The 26,255-nt window shown below is 40.4% G+C and overlaps 1 protein-coding gene across 1 annotated transcript in view; it reads left to right on the forward strand.

Annotated features, from left to right (window-relative positions):
• Positions 1–4,598: 4,598 nt before the first annotated feature.
• Positions 4,599–26,255, forward strand: part of TENM4 (teneurin transmembrane protein 4) — a 590,079-nt gene continuing 568,422 nt past the window's right edge. Inside the window, exon 1 of the mRNA XM_068181704.1 lies at positions 4,599–4,929. The gene's annotated coding sequence lies outside the window, so the exon portion shown is untranslated. The remainder of the gene's footprint in view (positions 4,930–26,255) is intronic.

The raw sequence follows: 26,255 nt of genomic DNA on the forward strand, positions 1-26,255 counted from the left end.
CTCCAGCCTTTAGCAGCCTGTTAAAAATCTGTTAATATAAGAAAAGATTCTTAAAAAAGGAAAGAGTCTTCAGGATGAGAGGAAAGGGCCTCAAGTGGTGCCAGGGGAGGTTTAGACTAGATATTAGGAAACATTTCTTCACTAAAAAGTGGTCAGATATGGAAACAGGCTGCCCAGGGTAGTGGGGTAATCACCATCCTCAGAAGTGTTCAAAAGACTTGTGGATGTGGCACTTGAGGACATAGTTTACTGGTGGACTTGACAGTGCTGGGTCAACAGTTGGTCTTTCCAATCTTAGTAATTCTGTGATTTGATATGTGATAGCATTTCTCCATCCCCAATCTGGATATAATCTCATGGTACCAGTAGTGGAGACATCTCTCTAGTCAAAGCAGACAGATTTAAGCTACAGGAATCCATGGAGTGAAGAGAAAGAGAAGGGAAATCTGCTTTAAAGAGCACCAGTGATTTCTGCTCCATCACCTTGTTCAAGAGCTTTGTCAAAGAGACATAACTCAAAGTAGTGGGAACTTCAGGATTCAGCTCTGCATCCTGCTCTGGTTCAGCCCTGCCATCTGTCATACAGGAATGGGGTTTCACCCTTTAACTGTGTAGGTGGCTAAAAGCTCTGTCCCATTTCCTGATCTCTCTATGTTACATAGTCCAACCTGTGGTGGCAAGCAACATGTTGTGGACTTCAGGTCCAAGACCTATAAAAGCTCACCCAGGTGCTTTTCTTAATTGACTCCAATTTTGTCTACACTGCACCTCACAGCTTGATATGTATCAGAGAAGCTGGTTTTCTTCGATCTAGCTACCATGGGAACCAGTGCACACATTTCAACATGATCCCCACACAAACTCTGGTTACACACTTGGGGCTGCTAAAGTGTGTTGAACACTGGGCTGTGTGTTCTCAGTGCTAATGTCATCCCTAATAGCTACACTGATATTAGCAGTGGTACCCATATTTTTCTTTCTTCTGCAGACATTTCTTTCAGCAATGCCTGACTGGAAACTTAAGCTGCAGCCCTTACTCATGTTCCTCATCCTCATCCTCATGCACCTCTTAAATAAAATAGTTAATTCAAAGAGTCTTAAAGGTCAAACACTCCAGACCTGGTTTTGCACACCTTCTTGTACATGACTTTTCCCCCTTTATGAAAAAAAAAAAAATCGCATCAGGAAACGTTGGCAAAAAGGGTTTAATTACAGAAATAATTTTGCACCCTATGGAGAAAGCATGAAGAATGGCATATTTCCACATTTGAATTACACGTTCATCAAGAAAAGAGTGTTTTCCCCTTAAGAATGTTCTGGAGGAGTAGGAAAGAGCATTGAACCCTGGAGTGTATATTTTATAGTCTCTGAAAGGCAAATGATTTCGCTTTCATTGATTAAAATACATGGGTTTTCCCTCTGGATTATTCTCCTGGATGTAGAAAAAAAAATTAAATCATTGATAGTGGCTGTCAAGCAGTGCAGCCCCTTAGGAGATGATTCCACTAAGGCAGAGGGCTCACCAAATCAACTGCTGCTGAACTTGGCCAGCAAGAAGCCTTTGACCACCAGATGTTGGTTGGTTTTTTTTGTTTTTTTTTTTTGGTTTTTTTTTTTTTGGTTTTTTTTTTTGGGTTTTTTTTTTTTTTTTTTTTTTTGATAAAAGGGGCTTTACAAAATGTGTTTTCATTTTTTTTGTTGGAGCAAATGTCAACATGGAAACACAAGCCAGCATTGGGAACATCAGGTGCTAATTGGAGTGGCAGCTCCAGGACTTGCTGTTCTTGCTCTTATGGTACACAAGATCTAACAGGCTCGTGCATTAGTCTTGTCATTCACCTTCTCATCCCACAGATGTGGCTTCTTTACAAACTCTTCACAAACATGGAGAGTTTGCATGGAGGAGAATTTGGCTCAATAGTCACTGCTCTCAAGGAGCAAAGTGTGAAGTTGCTGGGGTGCAGGACACAGGCACAACATGGCAGGCTGATGAACACTGATACTTTGAATGTACATCTTCATAAAATATGCTCCAAACTCGTATGCAGCACACTTCTGTGACCACAGTAATTCACTGTGAATTGAAGCAGGAGCAGGATTTTCCTAAGAAAAGTAGCTTTTTCCCATTAAATTACTATTGTTCTTTTTTTTACAAGGAGCATTATTGTCTAGTTCTCTTAACAGAGAAAGGCCAATTACACAAACAGAGCTGACCAGTTAAACCTGAATTCACCAGACAGAATTCAAATAAACAGCATTCTACTCCCCACTTGGATTTACTGATTTTCTCTTAATAATGTCACTTGAGTTTAAAAAAAAATGTCTGAGGTGAATGGGTATATCAACTAAGTGTTTCAAAACCACAGGAAAGTAACGCAAACTCTAAGAGCACTAAGAACAAGAAAAAGAAAAAGTTGTATGTAATTGGAAGAGAAGATGTTCCATTTCCTTTCTAAAATCAAATGCAAACTGCTCATGTGACTGATTTAGTATTGAACAAGAGAGGAAAAATTGCTTCTTGGCATTTAAATGGAAATGTTTCTTGTTCCGAAATTTTGGAAGCTTGCATACTGTATGATTTTTGAAAGGCTTATACAATTACCATTGAATTTGGATGAGGCCTATTCCTAACAATATATATATTTCTCAGTTAAACTTTTTCCTTCCGGAGACCTAAATTACCTTTGTCTAGAGTCTAGATTTCTGATGTGGAATATATTCCAGAGGTAATAAGGCCAATGCAAATATATTTCATTTTTAATATGTATGTATGAAAAAAAACAGTGAACAGCAGCAGCTGTTTTGCAATGCAGACCTTTATGTCGAGAACTCTGCTGTTTTAGGATGATGTTCTGATTTGCTGTACGCCTTTTTATTGTGATTTCTGGATTTGGAATAAAACACATATCTTACCTCTTGCTTTCCACAAAGGCTAGAAATTTTAGGACAGGAGAAAAAGGCAGACCACAGCAGACTTGCACCTGGCTGATTTAAACGTATGCCATAAAGAGGATGATTCCCATGTAGCTGAAAGCACTGCATGAGGCACTGCAGTCCATTATGTTCAGCACTCCTCTTACAATGCAGTTTTAGGGTTGAATCCAGTGTCACTCCGAGATTTGTGATGTCAACACAAGTCCTGTAGAGACTGTTGCTGAAAAGTTTTGTAAGAGTAACTTTTGAGGAGGGACTCAAAAGAGAAAAATGTGATTATTTGGCGAATGAGAAAATGATAGGCTGAGTGTAAATGGCAATGGGTGATATATCCTGACAGTGGTAAGTTATTGAGGACATGCCCAAGGTCAGGCAGTGAAGCAGTAGCAGGGCCTGACACTTAGCAACACCATAACCCTTTATTTCTTCAGAGCATGTTGAATAGCAGCATTAAATAGCCCTAAATTCTTGTCACTACTGTTAAAAAAATATTAAAAAACTTATAAAACCAAACCAATCCCCCCCTCCCAAATAAATAAAAGGCAGAAACTGGAAGCATTGATCTTCTTCCTCAAGAAGACCTAAGCTTAAACCTTGCAGGACTTCTTTCTGAGAATTTGATTTCATTATCAAACAGCACAATTCTGAAAAAAAAGTTTAAAAATAGTGATAGTAACTGATAATGATAGTGATGTCATCTCCTGACACCATTGTGGGTGATGCTCCCTGATCCCAAAAGCAGCACCTTATGCAAGCTGCCTAATTAGAGGCACAGGAGAAATAGAAACTGCTTCTCATGATGTGTGCTGAAACTAGGGCCCACCTGACCCCTAGAAGAGAGGGAGTTTCACCGTGGCCAGGACACGAAGGCACTACCTGAGGCACATCTCCACTTTTTTCCTGCCTCCATCCTGATCCCCACTCCATTCTCAAGCTAAAGCCAATGCCATTCCAACCCATCCCCATGCCTAATCCATGGCCAAGACCAACCCATTCCTATCTTACCCAAGCACATCCTCTCCTGTCCCTATTACCTTCTCATTCTAATGTCCACACTTGATCCATCTCCTTACCATACCCATATATCTGTCCATGCCCATGTTATGTCCATCCCCTCCCCACAGCCCTGTCCATCCCTTCTCCATGCCATGCATGTCTACATGCATGCCCAAATCCCTTTCATGCCCATGCCATGCCCGAGCCCTTCTCCCAATGCCCATGCCTATGTCTGTGTCCTCCCCTGATCCATGCCTATGCCACGACTGCATCATGCCCATGCCTGTGCCTATTCCCATCTCATGACAATGTCTATGTTCTCCCCATGCCCGTGCCGTGCCTGTGTCTATGTACATCCCTGGCCCATGACTATTCTATGATCGTGACCATGCCATGTCTATATTTCTCAGACCCATGTCCCTGCCGTGCCCGTGTCTGTGTCCTCCCGGCCCCATGCCTCTGCCATGTCCATGCCCATGCCAGCCCATGCCTGTTCCCACCCCGTGTCCCTCTCCACGCATCCGCAGGCCGTGTCCGAGCTGTTCCCACGCCGCTGGGGTGGGCAGCCGCCAGCCGCATGTGCGCCTGTCATTCCAGCCGGGAGCGCCGGCTCCTGCCTCCCATTCATGTAACCTGTGTGTGTCTCTCTTTCTCTCTGTGTGTAACAGCGAGAGGGAGAGAGCGAGCGAGGCACGGAGAGAGGGAGGAGGAGGGGGGAAGCTTTAAATAAAGCCTTTGGATTGCAGCTGCTTATTTTGGGCAGTCCTACTAGGACGATTCCTGTCAGGAAAGAAGCTGGACCAGTCGTTGTTCTTTCTTTGTTGTTTGTTTTTTTTTTTTTTTTTTTTTTTTAATTTATTTTGATTTTGATTTTTGGGGGTGGCAGCGGTGTGTGTCTGAGCTGCCTGCGGAGATGAGCTCCGGTGCCTGCCTGTAGTTTCCACTTTGGGATCGCTGGACGCAGAAGTGGCATTTCGATGGGGGGAAGCTGCAGACATGGTAAGCTTCGCTTTTCCTCTGAAAAGTGTATTTATGTCATAGACCCTGCTTGAATTTTCCCTTCCCCCTTCCCTCTTCCTACCAAACAGCCAGGCACACAGGCTGGGGCGGGGGAGAAGCTCCCTGAATCCCTGGCTTTCCCTCCCCAGCATCCATCCTTCCCTTCTGCCCAGCTCCCAGCCCTTCCCTCGCACAGTTTGCAGCAATTCGGAGGGAGGCAAAGATGCTGCGGGAAGCTCCGGGCTGAGGCGAGGGGAAATCAGGCACCCCCAGACTGCCAAAACCTTGCTTCAGGGTATGTTTGGAGAGGATTCTCCCATCCAACCTTCCCCCTCCCCGACCCTTCCCTCTGCACCCCGAGCGGTGCGGCTTTGCTGGGGGAAGGCAGCAGTGCAGATTGGGAGGCACTGGAGCAAGGATGCAGCTTTAAGATCAGTCGGTGTCATTTATGTAATAGTAAAAGCAGGGAGGAAAGGAGGCAGAAAAAAATAGAATGCAAAAAAAAAGTGCCTTGTTATTTGTCAGCCCACCAGGCTCCTTCGGCTCTGAATCCCTCATACTCATGTCCTGCTGCAGGGTGGTGCGTGGTGAGAGTGTGTGTGTGTGTGTGTGTGTGTGTGTGTGTGTATGTTTACATTTGGATTCCGTGCTAGAATGGGGGGGTGAGGATGGGGTCTCCCATTTTCAGGGAAAGGTGGGTTTGCCTCCAACATAAAGCAAAAAAAAAAAAAAAAAAAAAAAAGAAAAAAAAAAGAAATGTGCAAGTTGAGTGACAAGTCTGTTTCTTAGGCATTAAATGTTAAAGCCCTGATTCCAGCCATGCCCTGCCAGGATTAAAAGATTGCCCAAATAGTGTGGTGTTGGAGAAAAGATGCTGGAGTTCCTGGAAGAAATGAAGTGGTTCAGACTCCTGCTTATATTCTCAGCAATTTGCATTCTCAAATACAAATTTGGTCTGTTGAACGTGAAACCAGGCTGCTACCAAAGGGCATTTATTTCCTGGGATTTGTTTTGATTGAAAATATAGTGCAAAATATCTGGGATATTTTACTTCAAAACAAGTGGTAGTTAAGAAATTTCTAAATCTTTAAAAAATAATAATTAGCTCCCCAGCCCCCAAACTCTAGAAGTATTCACAAGGCAGTATTTATTTACTTTCTTATCATGACCACACTTAGAAATTCATGGTGGTTACAACTATGTAAGCACATGATTTGAAAACATAAACAAAATGAAACAAAACAAACAAACAAAAAAGAACCCAAAAACCAAAACCCAGCCAAAAAAACATATTTATGTCACTGCCTTGTTTTATGGGATACACAGTCTGAAATACATTTTTCATACAGCCAAAACAGAAATTATTAAATGCTTGTTGAATAAATGGGCAAGACCTTTCTACATCTTGAATACATTTTCTCATGGTTTTTCCTGGAAAGTTCAATTTCTTATGATTTAAAAATAATAAAAAACAAGGCAAACTCCTGAATCAAACTAAAAATTAGTCTCTCCACCTCAACCCTATTGTCCTTCTTAACTTTTTGTAGTGAAGCTTCATCTTGAATTTACAGCTGCATCTTTTTCTTTTTCTTTCCCCTCTGAGAAAAGTCCCAGGTAAAGGGAAGGCCATAAAATGAGAAAATGAGGGCAAATCCTTGAAGTTTGAAGTTGTCTGTGTGTTTTTTATAGGTAAACTTGTGCTTTAGCCTGGCAAGTTGTTAGTGTGCTGCTCCCTCCTCTGCGGCGCTGGAGCTGGGCAGGGGAACTTGGCAGCTCCCAGCCTATCCCAATCCCATTTCTTTCGGCTTCACTGACCTTAATAAAATTGCCTACTAGTAGTGTAGCCCCTCCTCTCCTATGGAAAGTGCTCTGCTCCCAACATGTGCACCACATGTGCCTACAACACCCAAGGCTTAACATACATTCACCTATACCATGCCAGCAGTCCGCGTATGCCACCCGCACTCTGGCTCTGGCAGGAGCTGGGGATTGGCCATCGGGAACCCCAACCTCTCCCCTGGTAGTTGGGGGAGGCTGGGGCTGAGCCAGTGATTTGTATTTAATTTACTTCATTGGCCTCTTCAGAGCCAGGCGCCTCCCACTTAGTGCCTCTGCCTCTAGCACTTTTATAGGCTTGGGTGGAAAAAACAATGAGTATGTGCGTATATAAATATATAAATATATATATAAATATATATATTTAGTGCTGTGGGGGGGGAGCATAAAGGCAGGAAGATGCATCTCCTGCACTGTTTTGCTGCGAGGCAGGACTTCAGAGCAGCTCGCTCTGCTCTGCCTGTGTTACAAGGCTGTAGGAATTTGCTCGTTTGTGGCCATTGCGAGCTGCCCGTCCTCGTAAAATTCCCAGACTCTGCCACGCTGCCGGATCAGTTCTTGCTGGAGTGGGCTGGTTTGCGACCAGGGGAATTCTTTGCTGCCATGATTCCTTGAGAACGCAATCCCCAAGTCAGTGCATGGCCAAAGAAAAGTAGGCTCAGTGCTAGTTCGCAGCTGGTCTGAAGGCAGAGAGGGGACGCTGAGGTCTCGGTGTGTGGCCGGGCATTTCCCAGGCACCTGAAAATGTAACCTGTGTTGCACTTTCCTTGAGAGCAGGACCACTGCTCTGCACCCAGCATCCTGGGAAGCGGGTCTGCATGCACAACTGGGGTAAGGGAGGAGGCAAACCGCCTTTGCAGACAACCTGTTTCACTTTTTTCCCCTTGTCCCCCTCAAAAAAGAATCACCAAGATTGGGAATTACTGCCACTGCTCTGAGATGCACTATATCTTTACAGGGACCTCTGCCTCTGTGCCTCACCCTCCTTTCTCATACATACGCACATGAATGTGTTCACATCTTCACAAGGGGAGATTTTCAATTCATCTCTTTTTTATATGTGTGACCTGGAGAAGAAATGTCATATTTTGGTGAAGAAAGAGGGTCATTAATATGGAAAAATGTTCTAAGTTTGTTCTTTGGCAAGGAAGGGGGTAAGAGGCAAAAGGAGATGCAGAAGTTTACTTAGTAGTTTCCTTTTCTTATTAGCAAAGGGTCCTGGTTTAGAAAGGCTTTTCTGGGGATAATTTGCCTTCTCTAATTTTAAAGGATAGGGAAAAATCATGTAGAGATGAGTGTAAAGATGCTCATCTGGTTTTTGCTATGGGGGGGGAGATAGCCCCCTCCCCCCGATTTAATTTACTACCTTGATGGAAAAAGAGAGACATCTCTCTAATTTCACTGGGTCTGGGGAAGGAAGGAGATTTGGGCTGAGAAGACTCTGCAATTTTAAGTCCATGTAGCTTAATTATTTTCCTTGACTCATTTAAAATAGATGCCTTCCTTTTGTCTTGGTGAGCAGATAGTATGCTGGCAAGGGAAAATGCTACTTTTGTTTTACAAAGTGAATTATTTTATTTTATTTTATTTTATTTTATTTTATTTTATTGGTTTCCTGGAGTGCATAATAACAAAATGCTATTTCATTCTGTCTACAACATGTACACTATACCAATTAAGAGCCTACTCTGATTATTTTTAACCTGATAGTTTGCCATTTCTCTGCTCAGGAAAATAAAACATTGAGTTCTTGCACTTTTAAATAGCTGAGATGCTTAAGCAGAGCTACCTTTTCCCTGGGAAAGTCATTTCCAGTTCTGTTGAGTTCCCGCTTCAATGGTTCATTTTCTGACAGAATCACATCTTTACAAGAAGAAGAACTATGATCTTATGTAACTTGATGTTTCCAGATCAAAAGTTACAAATATTGCAGTAATACCATGAAGAGAGAGATCTGACAGGAGGAATGTTGCGTGGCATATTTATTATTAGGATTCCAAATCGAGGTGGTTTTAAAAATTTATGGAGGGAAAAAGCAGAATTAAAAAAAGATGAATAAACAAAACCTTGCTAGTTTGATATCTTTAACATCACTTTTCCCTTTTATCTTAACTGTGTAGACAATTGAGATTTTTTTTTTTTCTCTTCTTAAAGCAAACTCTGGCACTTAAGAATTGTGTAGCTGTAATTTCAAGCAATGAAGTAGCTTGAAACTTGCTCTCTCTCAGATTTGATTCAAAGAAATGAAACCCTGTAAATCAATGTCAATTCAGATTTAAAGACTGGCTGACTGGCTGTTACCTGCCCTGTTACAAGGTCCATCAGCATAGCATATTGTAACTAAAAGCTAAAATACTCCGTTTCTGCTTTGAACTGACAAATTGGCATTGCTGGGTACTTTGACAGAGTAACTTGCACCACTTGCCAGTGAATTGGGTATGCATGGATCCTTGACCGACATGTTTCAGAGAAAAAAGTCCTATAATGTAACATTTTTTTAAAAGCATACGTTTATATTCATTTATTTCCTCTTTGCTCTAGATTAAAAGGAAAAAGAATAATGGAAAAATTTATATTAATTATGTCAGCCTAACATGAGGAGTGGTGCTGTAGTGTAGCTATAGAATTTACAGTAGTACGGAATAAATGTACAATTTTCATTCTTCTGTGTTGTTTCACCCTTGCTTCCCTTGATAGATAAATAATTGTGTTAGAAATATATAATTTTCTTTTTGCCAGCTGTTCTACTCTCCCTGGAACATCTGCAGAGGCAGAGTCAAAATGTGAGTAGGAGGGCATGTTTCCTTGTCTGTGTGCAGTGACAAACACTTCTTAAGGAAAGTTCAAATTCTGGAAAGTTTGAGCCTTACTCGCAAAAATCCTTTTGCCTTTATACCAAATTGCTTGGAATGAAGCTGTTTGTGCTGTAGGGGGATTCAAACTTCATCGAATGTTGCCCTGCTGGATATCAGCAGAGGTGATCTTTTGAATGTGAAGATGTCCATGAAAGCAGGCACAGATTTCTCTGTTCTTCCAGTGTGTTGGCAGCAAGAAGAAGGAAAGCACATTTTATGAAACAAATTAGGGCTTACAGATAAGTTTCCTTCTCCAAGTTAGGGTTGCTTTCTAGGATGTGACACAATCCTTGTTCTTTTTTTTAAGTGGGCGGAAGAAGGAAGAAGGAGAGAGGAGTTGCCGATGGTTGATTTAGGTGGAGGAGCTCACTGAACTGCATTTATCAGTTCATTTAAATGGGGATGGCTCAGTGAGATTTCACAGATATCGCCACACATTTTAGTAAAGTAGCATTTGCTGTGGTCTAGGATAACCACTGCAGTCCAGAATGCTGCTTCACTGCTGTAATCACTGCTAGGCACTGGTGGCAGATATGCTACCCCAGCAGCAACAGCAAACATGAAAGCAGGAGATGTCTCACTGCCCACTGATTTAGTTTTTCCGTGATTATTCAGCGCAGTTTTCTCTTTAAACACTGAGTAGAAGCTGTATCACTTGCCTTCACATGTGTTTGCACACACTGAGCCTTCAAAGTATTCTGGAGATTGCTTAGTTATACAGTCAAAAGTTAGAAACAGAAGATAAAATCCTATTTTTCTGTTTTAGTCCAACCCTGCATCATGTATGCAATAAAGGCTCATAGGCTTTGTTGTCACCCCCTCAAACTCCAAAATGTGTACTGTAAATCTTAAAATTGCTTTAAAAAATCCAGTCTGAGCCTATTCCTTCTGGGGATTATTAGGTCTATTCATAAAATCAATCTTGGTCTTCTATATCAGGAGTTGGACCCAATGAACCTTATGGATCATTTCCAACTCAGGATATTCTGTGAGCCTATGATATGCTGTGTGGAGTATAAGAGAAGCCAGGATTCATTTCCTGGGCAGGAGCATCTTCAAGCACTGCCTGTTCACATAAGAGCAAAGTCCTGGAGGGCTGCAATTCACAAACCATCTCTTCCACTGGGTCACCTGGACTTAAATGAGCCAGTCTTAATAATGAACTGAACCCCCAAATTTTATAATGGAAGGTTTTCAATATTCTGCTAATTCCTTTTGAATTGCCTCTGTGTCTTTGGATGCTGAAAACCATTTCATTCTTACCTCTGCAACATAGAGAATAGGAAGGGAGAGTTTGGTTAGCCAAAAAGCTTTTAGAAGTGACTGCCAGAAGTGGTTGGAAAAACTGACAGGGCATGAGAGACACTGGAATTTGCTTTCTGCCTGTTGATACAAACAGCATTAGGTGGTTGGGCTGTAGGCAGCACAGATCCTGTGAGTTTGGAACGAGCAAATGCTTCTATTTCTAGAAAATTACCCTTTGCACAGCTGGGTTTAAGGTGTGATCAGCCTTCTGGCACAGATTTTTGTTCTAGAAAGCAGAGAATCACCTCAAGAGCCAACAGACTGATGTGTACCTGCAGACAGAGCCGTGATCAGGGATTACTTATGGTGTTTCCTTACAGTGGTGCTAAAACAATGCAAAGTTCACACAGCCTTTAATTGCTGCTGTGGATGTTTGACACTTCAGCAGATCAGACTCTGAGCTGTCAAGATGATCATCCATAGGCTGCAACACACTCTGACACAATTATGAAATATTGGGTTGAATGGACTTGCCCAGCATTGCCCACAGTCTTGGGGTATCATTTGGCTACCTTAATCTGAAACACATTCATCCTCATTCTACAATCCTCTGCTTAGTCACTACAAACCTCCCAGGTCTGCAGCAATTGAGACAGGGATTGTAAACCTCCTCTTCTACTCATTCTCATTGCTTCATCTGCAGGCCGGCTTGGGTAAAACAGTGTCTTGTAAATAATGACTGTTTCATTATTCAGACACTTGATTAAGGCAACTTTCATTGTGATTTTTACTTAAATTATGGGTCTCCAATATATAGTTTTAAATCATATTATTGGTCTGTTAGTCTCGTTTTTGTTGCTTTCTTTTGGTTTTATTGAGTCATCCAAGAGATAGTAGCTTTGTGACATTGCCTCATTTCGGTCTCTCTCTGTGTGTCAATGGCTTAGTTTAACAGAGTACTCTGCACTTCTAAACAGATCCCTCCGACCATCCCACTCAGTCTGGTCTTCTCCTCTTGCCCTCCCTCATCCAGCCCCTTTCTTACAATCCCATTTTCACCCCTCTAACCCCTGCTCTCCAAGTCTCTCATCCCAACTTCATTGAGTTCCTACCAGCTGGAGATCATGCCAAGAATCAGAGAGCATCTCTGATTGTAGTTCTGACACTTGGATGCAGACTTGGCACTTCACATAGCATAAAACATCTTGTTTAGTCATACACAGGTAGAAATTAAAGTGATGGAAGCTGGCAAATATGTACAAAGATACCCAGGAGCATGTAGCAATGGTGGTTTTATCAGAGATGTCTAAACTTTGCTTAATTCACAAATATGCACACAATCATTAGAAGAAAAACAGTTCTCTCCCAGGCAAATTTCAAGTCCTTCCTCTAAAGTCCTAAAAATCCCAGAGGAGGTTTCAGAAAGAAAGCTAAAGGCTTTTTTTTTTTTTTTTTTAACGTTAGTAAAACAACATATTTTTCCTTAGCCTTGTTCTCAGAATGTGCTGAATTGTTTTGACTGAAATTTTCCAAAAAACTTCAGCCTGAGGCAGACAGCTGGCATGGAAATTTTCAGGCCAAACAATTTGCTTAGTATAGTTATAAGAAACTGTGAATGCTGTTTTATTATTAAAGCTGCCTCACTCTTCCCATAATTGACAGCACTACCAACTTCGCCTTTCCCTAATAAACAGAGAATTGGAGATTGTGTTACAAACTAATTTTGTATTTGTGTGTTTTAGAGATTTTTTTTTATATTGGAAATTTATTATAGATCTGACACATGCATTTCAGCATATGTTAGCAGAAGATGAAATCTCAAGCTTCCTGGAAACCAAAGTGAATACCAGTAATGAGAATCCCACAAAGTCACATCAAAGTGATACAGCATTGCAGGATTTGTAGGATGGGATTAAATCCAAAGAAATCTCAGGAGATCTTGCACTGACAGAGCAAACCCACAAATCCCCATGTATCCCACCTTCAGGTTCAGTGTCCTGCTGACAGAGGAATTCCTATGTAGTATAGCAACATTATATTGTAACAGCAACTGTTATCACAAACCAGAGCCAAAAAAAAAAAAAAAAAAAACAAGGGAAAAAAAAACCAAATGGAAACCCAGAAAACTGAAAGAACAGATAATTGCATTTTGATGTGACCAGCTTTTTTTCTCTGTTTATCATCATCACAGGTGACTCAGACTGCAGTTTCAAATCAGAGCCAAATTCAGGACCCATTGGCATGGAAGGAGAGGGGTCCTGCTCTCCCCCTCTCCTCCCATCTCAATGTCCTCCCTCCCCATCTCCTGTCCTTTGACTCCTTCAGAATATGTCTGATGATTTATGCCTTTTTGACAAGGGCACGAAGTGGTAGTACAAGGGATAATGGTTTAAAATAAGAGAGGGCAGATTTAGATTAGATAGTAGGAAAAACCTCTTTTCTGTGACAGTAGTGAGGCACTAGCACAGGTTTCTCAGATAAGCTGTGGATGTCCCACCCCTGGTAGTGTTCAAGGCCAGGCTGGATGGTGCTTGAGCAACCTGGTCTGGTTGGAGGTGTCTCTGCACATGGCAGAGAGGGCTGGGACTAGGTGATCTTTAAGGTGCCTTCCAACCCATTCTGTGATTCTGTGATTCAACAATTTACTTTATCAGCCCAGGACAAAACAAACTCCATCTTCTGCGTGGGGTTTTGGTTTATTTCTGATTACTTAGTGACTTACATTGAGTCAATGTGGTGGAAGCATTTGCCGAGGAGAAGAGAGAAAGAAGGGGGTACAAACAGCTTTGTGGAGATGATGGGAATTTAGTCTAGTCCCATGACCAAGGAGTTTTTCCTAGGTTGCCAGCTATTTACAGCAGTTTGATTGTACTGATATGAAGTCTAATTTTATTCATGTTAAAATACAGAGTGCACTTTTTCATTCCAATCTTCTATCTTCAGGACAGTCTTTTGAGCCATCCTGCTTAGTAGGCCTTGAGCAGTTGTCCTCTAACAATTTGCTGGATTCTTTTTGAGCTCAGCATGTAGTTGTGATTGCCCCAAGAAAAAGTTTCAAAATTTAAAATCATGCAAAGAGTGAATAAGCCTTCCTGTTTCTCTGCTTTTACCTCTCAATTTGGTAATTTCATTAGATGACTCCTATTTTGTGGGTTAGACAGCAGGATAAATTCCTTCTACTCTTTGGTTTTGTTTTTCTATTCCAAGATGAAAATCCCCACCCTACTTTATCTATTCTGCAAGTCTTTCCATATTCCTGATAATCTTTTCAGCTTTTTCCTTTTTCTCTGTCTTTATCAATTCTGCTCTGTATTTTAGACATGGGTAGACCCAAAACAGAAATGCATGTTACCTTATAAATTAAGACAGAAATGCATGTTACCTTATAAAGTATCACCCCATATTATATTTAGCCTGGAGAAAAAGAAGCTTGAGGGGACCTTATAGCTTTCTACAACTCCCTGAAAGAAGGGTTTAGCCTGGTGGAGGTCAGTGTCGTCTCCCAAGTTACAAGTGACAGGACAGGAGGAAATGACCTCAAGTGGCACCAGGAGAAGTTTAGATTGGATATTAGGAAAAATTTCTTCACTGAAAGAGGGATCAGGCATTGGAACAGGCTGCTGAGGGAATGAGGTTGTGGTGGAATCACCATGCCTGAAAATGTTCAGTAAATGTGTGGATGTGATTCTTAGGGACGTGGTTTAGTGATGGCTTGGCAGTGCTGGGTTAATGGCTAGGCTCAATGATCTTACAGGTCTTTTCCAATAGAAATGATTCTATGACTTTTGTCTTTTCATTGTCTATTTTTTCCCTAATGTATCTCAGAATTTTCCTTGTGCATTTAACTGGCATGAGCAGAGAGCCAGTAGCTGTAAAGTGCATCCCATGGAGATTCCTCAACCAACCTTCTGTGTGGCACCAGTTAATTTACAGCCCATATTGTGTATGCATTGTTAGAACTGTTTTTCCATTTATGCATTGCTTTGCTTTTACTGATACTGAATTGCATCTGATGTTTTTATCACCCAGCTTGTTACCCAGTATTGTGAAAGTAGGTTGTAGTGTAATGGTTGGAGGTTTCATGAGAGAATCAGAAAGCCCAGCAATGAAACAGGCTCTCATTTTGACTTTTATTCTTGTCCTGGGGATAATCTGAACAAAAATATAACCAACAAAATACCCTTTATATAAAGTGAGAACAACCAGCCTGCCTGTCTTGTGACATGACTGTGAAGTTGTCTGTTGCTCAAATGTTTTTTCTTCTCATCGTCAGCATCTAACAGTCTTTTTTCCTCATACTTCTTTCTAGTCAGTGTTTGCTCTTCCCAAAAGCAGCAAATTATGCCCTTGCTTCCTCCACACTGCACCACCAGAATCCTGATACCAAGGATACTTAACGATCATCTTCTCACAGCCTGACATGTTTCCTCTGTACCTCCATCTTCTTTCTATCCTAAAATCCCTTTTGTGTTCATGATGCATTGCAAAAACACCTGGGATTTGGAAACTTTTCCTACTCTCTTGGTTTTGCTTTTATCTCACAAGAAAGTGTGAGCAGAAAAAGCCACCTGCCTGTCACTTAGAGACCTTTTTGATGGCAAGCACTTGGGTCTACCTGAACAGGATTTTCTTCAGGGCTTAGCTTTTATGGCTTATTATTATTGCTGCTGTTCACAATCTTATTTGGGATTGGAGGGATGCACAAATGACTCGTTTACAAGCTACAAACCATTGCTTGCAGCCCTGCATATCCCCCCAATATGCTTTAAAATATCGTCTGTTTGTGGCTTTTTGTGCTGAACGCTGCTGATCACAGCCTCTGGAGAGCAACTTTATTGTACACCTGGATCACTTTGTTTTGTATTCTTTTATACCTTCTGCATAATTAATATTTTGTTCAATTTTATGTATTTATTTTTTTTGGCTGATGTCTTCTCCAGAGAGTATCAGACACAGGAAGCATCTAGTTGAGAAGATGGTAACAGAGAAGAAAGGTATATCAGAAGCTGATACTCGGGAATAAAAATGATCTTTTAGGGGGTGAGAAAATGAGGGAACACGAGGAAGAGAGGGACCTCTACCAACTCTTTCATCATTAGAGCTGTATTCCTGCAGCTGGTGCTCTGTTGTGCTCTGTGAACTGAAGACACTTTGATTCTATTTTCCTTTGTTTTTTGGTTTTTTTTTTTTCTTCCCACCTTCCATTTCAGAGCATGGAAGACTGAACAGTCTATAACATCTCTGCTGTGCATGAAATACATAAATCAATAAAATTGGGATACCCAGCCAAGGCAAAACAGCCCAATCTAATGTGTGGGGGCATATACTCTTCATATGTCAGTAATCCTCTTTGTTTCTCTCTCCTTCCCTGTGCTCAAATGAAAACACCTGGAATTAATGTTACATAGACTATGTGGGACCTCACCTTGCCATCATGTTTCCTTATTAAGAAATTTCATTACGGCCTTTTTTTCTAAATGTGCACTGCTTTGGCAGACTGAGAGTTTGAAAGTGGACACTCCCAGCAACAGAGATTTTTTTGAAGATAACAAAAGCCAATCACATTCCATCTTGTTTCAATCCCCAAAGCACCACAATGCTTTAACTTAAATCAGGGCCAGATCCAAGAATCATTACTGTTAATTCAAAGTCTCCTGTTGGTTTTAATGGTCTCTGGATCAGGCTTTTTCACTCCTGCTGTGGAACAGAGCTGGCTCCCCCAGTGCAGAAGCACAAAATGGCCATGAAAATTGAAGGCTGGCTTGGAAATGGATGTCATTTCCACTGCTGGACTAATTGAGCATGTGAGGCTGGGAGTGGCATACGTTTGAGGTTTTCTTGATGTTTCCAAGTAAGTCAAAGTTCCTATAATGAAAACATGTAGAGTGGTGTTTTGTAACTATTTTTATACCTACATCAGACTTGATGTTAGTGGCTTTGAATTATTTAATGTTTTTCTTCCTCAGCTGTCATCTCTAGTCAGCTCCCATTGCAAGGCTGCAGGAGTTGTTGTGTAAGGAACAATGCAGGAACCTGGCATTGGCTGCTGGGGGTGATGTTGCCTGGTTTTGTTTTGTTTCATGTCTTTAATCCAATTTTATCCTTTTTCTTGCTGGTGAGAGGGACATCAGGCCAAGGTATTAAATCATACTGACCGGTGTGGGCTGAAAATGAAGTACATGCCAGCTAAATACACAAATGGGGAGTATTCTTCTTAAACCACTGAGCACTAATGTCTGTCACATAGGAAGAGCCAACTATTTAACATTCAGTCTATTCAAAAAACATTATTATGTCCCAATGGTAATTTAAAATCACATCTGTTAGAACCATATGTGGGGAAAGTTTACCTTTTATTTTAAAGCCTTTTTTTTTTTTTTTAAGTCCCAAGTTACCCTGTTTATAGCATTATCTTCAATGTGGGCCTCTTTCAAAATTTCAGACTGATGGCCATGAAATGCCCGGAACAAAAGAACTAAATGAATTCAACTGTTATCTTTTTTCCTTTGTAATTAATGTGTAGGATTTTAGTGGATATCTGCAAGTAGACATCCAGGTTTGAAAGGAAATCTATGTATTGGGATCATGCCTCAAGCTTCTGTTGTCTATAATTTGATATTTGTTTGTTCATCTGAGTTATTGGATATTTCACAGGTTTTTTTTCCTCACCGTTACTCAAGCTTTTATTAACAATGCATATGACCTTTGAAAATAGCTCTTTTGGGCATTCTGATTCTCTAATTTTTACTTTGTGGAATTGCCACTGGATTATTCTGTCTTTAAAGACAGAAGATATAGATTTGTTTTCAAAGCATCCCATCATTATTATCTAACCAGCACTAACTGGCATAAACTTGAGATCCTTAAACCGAAGCAGTGCTAATAGCATATCTGACATGGTGAGTGGAAGTTGGCTCCACACAACACCCAGGTCAAAATATCTGCTATAGGTCCCTCATTACATGGTGGATAAAGTGATCTGTGTCACCTCTACATCGAGTGCAATGTGCTTTGCCATGTCTTTGTGTACCTGTTCATCCCAGCTAAATGCAAGCACCTGAGTGAATTGCTTTGACAGATGGTAACTGGGGGCAAACAGACTTCAAGCACAGAAGTTAAGGAGCTCTTTATTCCTTCGACCTGTTACCTGCTCCCTCTGCTTGATAAGAGTCTTCAATAAAAGCTGGGCAAAACTAAATTCCCAAGTGGTTGGCAAGCACTGACTCTCTCTGTACTTGGTGAGACCACACATTGTGTTGCAGTAGGGAGCATTTCCATTGTGCCGCACCACTTCTCTGAATTCCAGTTTTGGATGGTGAAAGCAGGAAGAGCTGTGCTTTGGTTATGGTGGTCAGGCTGGAACACCAAATGCTGGTGTTCAAGCTGTGATCCCCCATGCGTAACTAAAATTGTGCGTGCTACGTGATGAATTTAGAACACTCCAGGCCTCAAGCTACCATTCTAAATATCCCCTCATAATAAACAACAAATAACTGCTCTTCTGGGACTTTTATATGTGTCAAAAGCTTAGCCTTTTGTAGAATCCCACAGAAATCTCAGCCCTTCCCTGAGGTAATGGATTTTCCCATTAAGTGCATCCACATCTGTTAGCAGCACCAAGATTTCTACTGTTCATCCTTCATAAATAAGCCTAGTACCTCAACAAGAAATAATCACAAATAAAAATAGATAAGCGTGTAAGTACTAATAAAGCCACCATTCATGGGTTACATCTTTCCAGTGGCATTCACAGCATGGAATATTGTGCTTCCCCTTCCAGCTGTATTTTAAGCTCTGAATTTCTTAGCTAAACAGGATGTTAGTGATCCCAATGTACAGAGCACCTGACGACCCAAGAGTTAAATATGCAGCTATAAATAGCATCCCTACTTTGATGGGATGCATTGTATTGTAATTTTAGCTCTATTTAAAGTCTGGTTGTAGGCATGAAATATCTCAGTCTTTCAGAAATGTGTAAATATCCAAAATTAATCTGGTTTGTGTAGCCTGAATGTTTTGGCAGAGTTGTGCCATTGCATATGAAGTTTTATGAGTAGCAATATAATAAAGATGGGTTTGCATGTCAATGAACAGCATTTTTTTATTCATTTTGGGTTAATCAAGTGCTGAATTTAAATTGGAATGCGTTAATTTGTTCTTGGTTTAAAATGAGACTCCACTGTGTCCTGTAGTGAGTTTGATGCTCAAAAGCTTTTGTGGGGTTGATTGCTTCCAGATAAGTCAGAAAGTAGCTATGCTGAAAAACCCCGCTTTAATTTGAATGATGTGCATGGAAAATGTGGGGGGAAAAAATGAAGAAAGCTACAAGAGAAACAACACATTTTTATGTTTTTGGCACAGCTTACTTCATATTCCTACTCCCTGTCCTTGTGTGATCCCTGAGCACTTGATGGATGAGAAAGATAATTGTTGATCATTTCATGAAGCTCTGCCAGTAACACATACCAAATATAATTAAACTTTCAATTTTATGCTTTTAAATACATTTTCTCACCAAATATAGCAATTAACCACTTTCTGTCAGAGCAGGAGGAGGCAAGGTGTTTTGGGTCCTATTTCCTAGCTCTGCTTAATGTGAAATGTGGGGGTTTCATTTTCAAAACAATTCCACTTTTCTGTTAGATCATTTCATCTCTGAGGTTCCATGAGAGTCATTCTGGAATATCAGGAAAATTGCCACAAATGATGCTTTTGCTTGTTAAGCTGCTTTGCATGGTCGAGTTGGACCAGTTCCAGTAATTCCTTGTCTCATTGGGTAAAACACTGCAAGACTCTTGCAGCTGGGACAATGAACATGGGAAGTTTAATGTCAATCATCTCTGATTTTAACCCTATGTCTACAGTGTAGATTTCAGGCTAATTCCTTGGAGAAAGTATTTTTTAAATTTCTGCTGTCAAGCGGATTCATTTTGTCCAAGGTTATTGTTCTTTGGTCTGTAATATAGACAAAATATTTGATTGTGATCAGCTTTGATGCAGCCATGGTCCTACTCAAAAGGGGGATAGACGTTGTCCTTTTCTCTAAGTGAGAATACCCAAGAAAGAATCATCTTGGAATGACAGCTGTCAAACAGATGAATCAGCTGTAAGGGAAAACAAGGGAAATGATAGACTGATATTGAATATTAACACCTGGTGGACACTTTGAGCACAGCCTGTCTGTGGCTGTGGTCTCCAACTGTCCAGAGCCCAGTTCCACTGGGACATGCAGCAGAATGCATTTTGCTCTCTCCTTGAGCATGAGGGCATTAGCTGACACTTGTTTTTACAGCATATGTGTCAGACAGCTTGGGCAGGAGATGAACAACCCCCAGTCTTGCTGATCATGTGCCACAAGGCAAGTTAGATTATTCACTTTTCTGTTAGTGTTTCTTGGTTGTTATACACATTAATTAAAGGACATACTCCCCAGGACACATTTTCTAGTTCCTGGTCAACTTTAGATTTGAAACATAAATATAAAAGAAATCCAGATGTCCTGATCTAATTACACGGACTAGTTATTGAGAAGACACCTTGACCATAGAAAGCAGTTGAAAGGAGGGGACAAGGGGACTTCTGATCTGTTTGCAGCTCTCTTTTATGAGCCTGGAGAACTCACTTGTGTTTTTGCCTCAATTAATCTGCTCACAGAAAAAGTTTTCTAATAAATTCCTGTTTATTTCCTCTTTGCCACATCATTTTGGAGTCCTGGAAGCTCTGTCTCATTCTCACTTCCCTTAATGTTATCACTGCAGCATCCTGGCAGTATTCATTTTACGCTACAGAAATTCAGTCCATCATTCTTTGCACAAAATTATTGAATGGGAATCAGATTTATAGTCACACTGTGAAGCAGAAAGTTAGTTGACATGTCTTTTGGGACATTTGGTTTTATTAGGTTCTTACATGTGTTTACTTTGACCCCTTCAATGTTATCCTAGAAGATGATTCCAGGCCAGATTGTAAAAATGTCAGTTTCTTCAAACATGTGAACAAAAGCCTTTCTAAATTTGTCAGATCTTTTGAATTACAAGTCCAGTGTTCTGTATGAGACAGAATTGTTACTTCCACTTTGAAAAGATCAGCCTTTTAGCTTTCAGGAGCTCACAGGATCCAGCACTGTCTGTAACAGGCTGTGTTCAGAACAGGTGCACTCCCAAACCGACATTCTCCCAGATTACCTAGAAATGAGATGAATTCTGAATTATACCGAAAGAGCTGAATCCTGTGTCACTCTTGCAAAAAGTCTATATATCCTTTCTGCAGATCCAATATTCATCAAAGACTGATAATTTCAGAGCATGTACTTCAGCTGGAGAGTGTCTTGTCCTTACCCCATCTGGAGTTCTGCATTCATCTCTGGGCCCCTCAGCACAGGAAAGACATGGACTTGTTGGAGCAGGTCCAGAAGAGACCCACAGAAATGCTCAGAGGGCTGGAGCACCAGTTCTTTGAAGACAGACTGAGAGAAATGGTGTTTTTCAGCCTGGAGAAGACAAGGCTTAGGGGAGACCTTATAGAAACCTTTCAATATGTAAAAGGAGCTTGTAAGAAAAATGAGGACAGATTTTTTAATTGGGCCTTTGGCAATAGGACAAGAGGTAATGTTTTTAAACTAAAAGGGAGTAGATTTAGATAAGATGTAAGGAAGACATTTTTTTACAATGAAGGTGGTGAAATACTGGCATAGTTTGTCCGGAGAAGTTGTAGGTGTCCCATCCCTGAAAACATTCAAGGTCAGGCTGGCTGAAGCTCTGAACACCCTGTTGTAGTTAAAGGTGTCCCTTATCATTGCAGGTGAGAATTAAAGGTGCCTGTAAATCCAAACCATTCTATGATTCTATGACTCTGTCTTCTAGGAAAGAGGTGGTGGGGGGGAACAATAAGCAAGGAAGGGGGAAGCAAAGCAAAGCAGACCTGGGTACAAAATCACTCCAAGTTACTGCCCTTGGTAATCAAATATTCTACTTTCTCATCCCAAGCATAGTCTTAAAAGAGGAATAAGGTGTCAAAACTATCTCAGATGAAACATTAGTGGAGTGTTGGGTGATAGCCTCATTAAATCAGTTTAGATACAGTCCCCTCATATAGGAAGTTGATAGGTGGTCAGCAATATAGTTAACTTTCCTGTTAGTTTTATCAGCAATGACTCAGTGTTTTCTACCCTGAAAACTGAGGTGGAGACAGAATATGCCAAGGGAAGCAGACTAGTTGGCATGCAAATAGAGAAAATATCTGCATTCCTGGATGAAAGCAAGTTCCTTTGTTGGCTTAATTTTTCCTCATTAGTTTTACAAAAGAATCATGTAAAGAACAAAATCAAAACATACAGTTAACTCAACTGTTCGGTCAAGTACCACTTATGTCCAGGCTGCTTTCTGCCTCTCTGAATGAAGGTGTTGGGAGAAGTATGTGACTGGGAGGTGAAGAAAGCCTCCTTAAGTCTTAAAGATTTCTCTAACTTGTGATTGTCAGGAACAATAGAAGTACTAAAGCCACACAAGTCAGAAAACTTACAAAAGGACCATAGAGGATGAATCAGATTAATACATAAGAAAAGATCAGATCTTCCAACTAAGACAGAAACACCAGGAAAGGAGGATCCAAAGCAAGATGATGAAGCCTAAATCTTTTCAAACTTTCATAACAATTACATTAGTTTAGACGTAATTTTGGGGGGCAATCCAGAGGAAAGAGTAGGAAAATATTTTTTAGGAAGATTAACCCAAGAAACCTCCATCTTCTCTTACAATCTACAGTGGGAGATATCATGAAGACAGATAACAAAACTCTGAGGCAAAGATGCCTACATTTTTCCCATTTTCCCATGTCCAGTTAAAACACCTATTTAGTGAGCCTATCTAAAGCTGATGCTGCTTTTCTCTTTGATAAAAGGACAGTGAAGGAGCTCTGGACAGTGACTTACCTTGTGGTCTCCAAATAGCTGTTTATTAATAGAAATTAAAGTAGCCACCATGGCCCAACTGGTATCAAATCCATTTTCTCCTCTCCTATTAACTTGCAGTAATCATGGTGAGGAAAGGTTCCTTGCCAAAATCCATTGTGCTAAGAGTCAGAAAATCCTGTGGGTTAGGTCCCTTTCTTCTTCAGATCTCCTTGGCAGGAATCTGCATTGGCCAAAGCCCAGGGAATTCTAGCTAATAAATTATTATGTTGGAGGGACTGCTCACCCTGTTGCCATGCTAATTAGGTTCTTACCAGCAAATCAGGTCAGTTTATATTCTTGACTTTAATATAGGACAGGCATATGAGACCACGTGTTGCAGGAGTTTTTTTATTGGCAAAATTAGGCAGAGTCATAGATTGTAAGAAAAGTAATCTCAAATTCTAGGTTTTTCTAAGTCTCTCTGAGGTAAAACTGGCATGCCAGTAACTCCCTGTCATTTCTTGTTATTGGCTCTGTATCTTGACAGCCCTAATTAGAAATTCTTTATGACTGATAAGACAGCTAACACCTAGGTAAGAAGGTATGGGGATGACACAGATGTCCTTGGTATATATTCTTCACACCCCAACTACTCTTTGAAAAAGTTCCATATGATTATTAATAACTCCAAGGCATATTACTTCCAACTTGAGAAACAGTGACTGAAAGAGATAAAGACAGAGGCATTGCGAAATTATATATTGCAGGATGATATTGAGTATAGTTCAAAAAAGAAAAAAAATCCACAAAAGTGTTTTACAGTAAAGGGTTTAGCTTTTGGAATCATGAGGGGATCTAGTATTGCCAAGGACTTATAATGACAGAAGAGCTGCTTTAGCAATCAAACTATGTAAGAAGAAAGCCAGGAGGTTAAAGGCCCCTCTGTGAGATGAGTAAGTGTATAATGGTTTAAGTATTCCTGTTACTTGCTTGTAGTTATCTGCAGGTGTCAGCTGACTCTCAATAACCCCAATACATTAATTCAAAATGGTTTTTATCCTTCATAAAGTATATTGGATACAGCAACACAGATTAACTAATCCCTGTCTGTGTAAGAAGAGCTATTTCTGTCTGAAGTTTTATTCATAAAGGGAATTATTCACTTACAGTGTGTGTCTCTTCATAAGTTATTATTGATATTTTTTACTTTCTTATGTGTTTTTCCAATTCACTTTTTAAAAGATTATAGACTCCATTTCCTAGATTTATGTTGCTGCCCATGCTTATCAATGACTTGGGATAAAAAAATATGGCCATTGCCAATAGTTTGCAGGCAATCTAAAAACTTGGGGTGATGCTTTGAGGCATCGGGGGCAGTTAGTCATGGAAAACTAGGAGATACTGACAGACACCTACATGTTTTGGTGAGCAAGTGATCTCATCTCTAATGTAATGAAATATAAACTCTTCAAAAAGAAGTAAAAGGAAGGCAATTTTTTTCATTGGGAATCCTCTATTCAGGCACTCCAAAACTGCAAAACACTTCTCTGGCATTATGAATAAATAGGTAAAAGAGGAGCTTTCAGTTTAATGTGAAACTTTACTCAAGCACAGAAGCCTCATGTAGGCATAGTGAAACCATCTCGCTATGTGGCATGGGTTAACTTCTGTTGAAATAATTCTTTGGTTGGGTACCAGTGGAAAAGACAGGGATCTTGATAAACTAAAGAGATATGAGAATAATTAAAGGCTTGGCAAGAGATCACACTGTGAACAACATGGAAAACACTAGTTGTATAGCTCCTCAAAGTGCAAGTTAAGGAGTGATAGCATTATTTTGGCTACTTGCAGAGGTAACAGAAATTCACTGGCAGGGGCCTCTGCTGGACAGATGTAGCAGAGAGATATCAGTAAAAAAACGTCAGGAAACTGACTCTAGACAAGAAGACCTGAAGCAAAATGTTTATTATTTACTATGAAGGGAACAACCTGAGGAGGAATGTAATGATTCTTTAGATGAGGAATATATTTTGGGGTTTTGCACCTTTTAGTAAATACTTTTGCTCAAGCTTGAATTACCTACACCCTACACTATGTGTTGCATGAAGAATCTTCCTAGTAGTCCCTCTTATCTTTATAACTTCTGAATACACAATATATACCTATTTTGATATTCAAGACTTCATTATTGCAATCTCCCATAGGGATAGTAGTGATCTTTGCACTGTGCATGTTTAGAAATAGTGACAACTACACTTCCTGAGCAGAGCTTTGATTTTCAAAACTATTCAGGGTTTTTTTTGTTGGGTTTTTTTTGGTTGTCAAGAGCTTGCTCAGAGGTACTCACTTGTCCTAAATCTGAATAAAAGAAAACTGAACATGTAAGAAAGGAGGTTTTGTTTTAATCATCTAGATTGATTGCCATTCTTCATGTTTTGCACTAATCTGCATATGTACAAAATGAATGCAAATCACTTATAATTTGATAGCAGTTTGCATCCCTGTATACCCCATATGTGACAAGAGATAGAGAATGTGAAGCAGCAGAAATTCAAGTGCCTTCTACTGGGTCAAGATTGAACTGGAATTTATGAATAGATACAGAAGTGAAATAAATCTTCTAAAAATGGTTGACTCTGGAAAGAGAAAATGGTTCTTTTCTGATTTTGAGCAGTTTGAAGTGGAGAAAGCGTGGATATGAATATATAGTATTTATTTAATCTGTAATTTTGTTATCTGTTGCTCATCCAGAGAGATCTCAGTACAAGCAGATGGGTCCCATTATGCACCACATTTGGTTTTTTGCAGTCTCAAGTTCCCTCTTAGTTTTCTGGTTTGGCCCAGCCTGCAACACAGTTTTCCCATCACACAGAGTTCTGTTTTCTTTTAAGAAGAGCACAAGAAATCCATTAATCTTATTAGCAAGCAAAGTAAAAAGTAAGGAAAAAGAAAAACTCTGTTCTCTCTTTCTTTGGTGTTACTGAAATGGAAACTGGAACTCTGATCTGCTACTAGCATTGTTCTATATTGCCTATGTATGCACTTCTTAGAGTAACTTTATACCTGCATGGAAGTTGAGATGTAAGCACTGGGAATGGCTGTGAACAAACATGTGAACAGGTCTGGAGACAGAGGAGGCTGCTGGCTTCTTAAAACTACTGTGCCTTGCTTGGAGTTGCTCATTTATACATTCCCTCAAACTGCAACCAAAATAAGACAAATTAAAACCAAAATAATTTGATCTGAGTTTCATTTATTTGGATATTTTCAAACACCTGTCAACCTGATTAATGTGGCCACTGGATGGAGAAAATCATAGAATGGTTTGGAAGAGACTTTAAAGACCATCTTGTTCCATTCTGCCTGCCATGGGAAGAGATACCTTCCACTATCCCAGGCTGCTCAGAGCTCCATCCAATCTGGCCTTGAACACTTCCAGTGATGAGGCATCTGCAACCTCTCTGAACAAACTGTGCCAGTGCTTCACCATCTTCACAGGG

Source organism: Anomalospiza imberbis, chromosome 2 (genome assembly GCF_031753505.1).
Source record: "Anomalospiza imberbis isolate Cuckoo-Finch-1a 21T00152 chromosome 2, ASM3175350v1, whole genome shotgun sequence".
NCBI lineage: Eukaryota > Metazoa > Chordata > Aves > Passeriformes > Viduidae > Anomalospiza > Anomalospiza imberbis.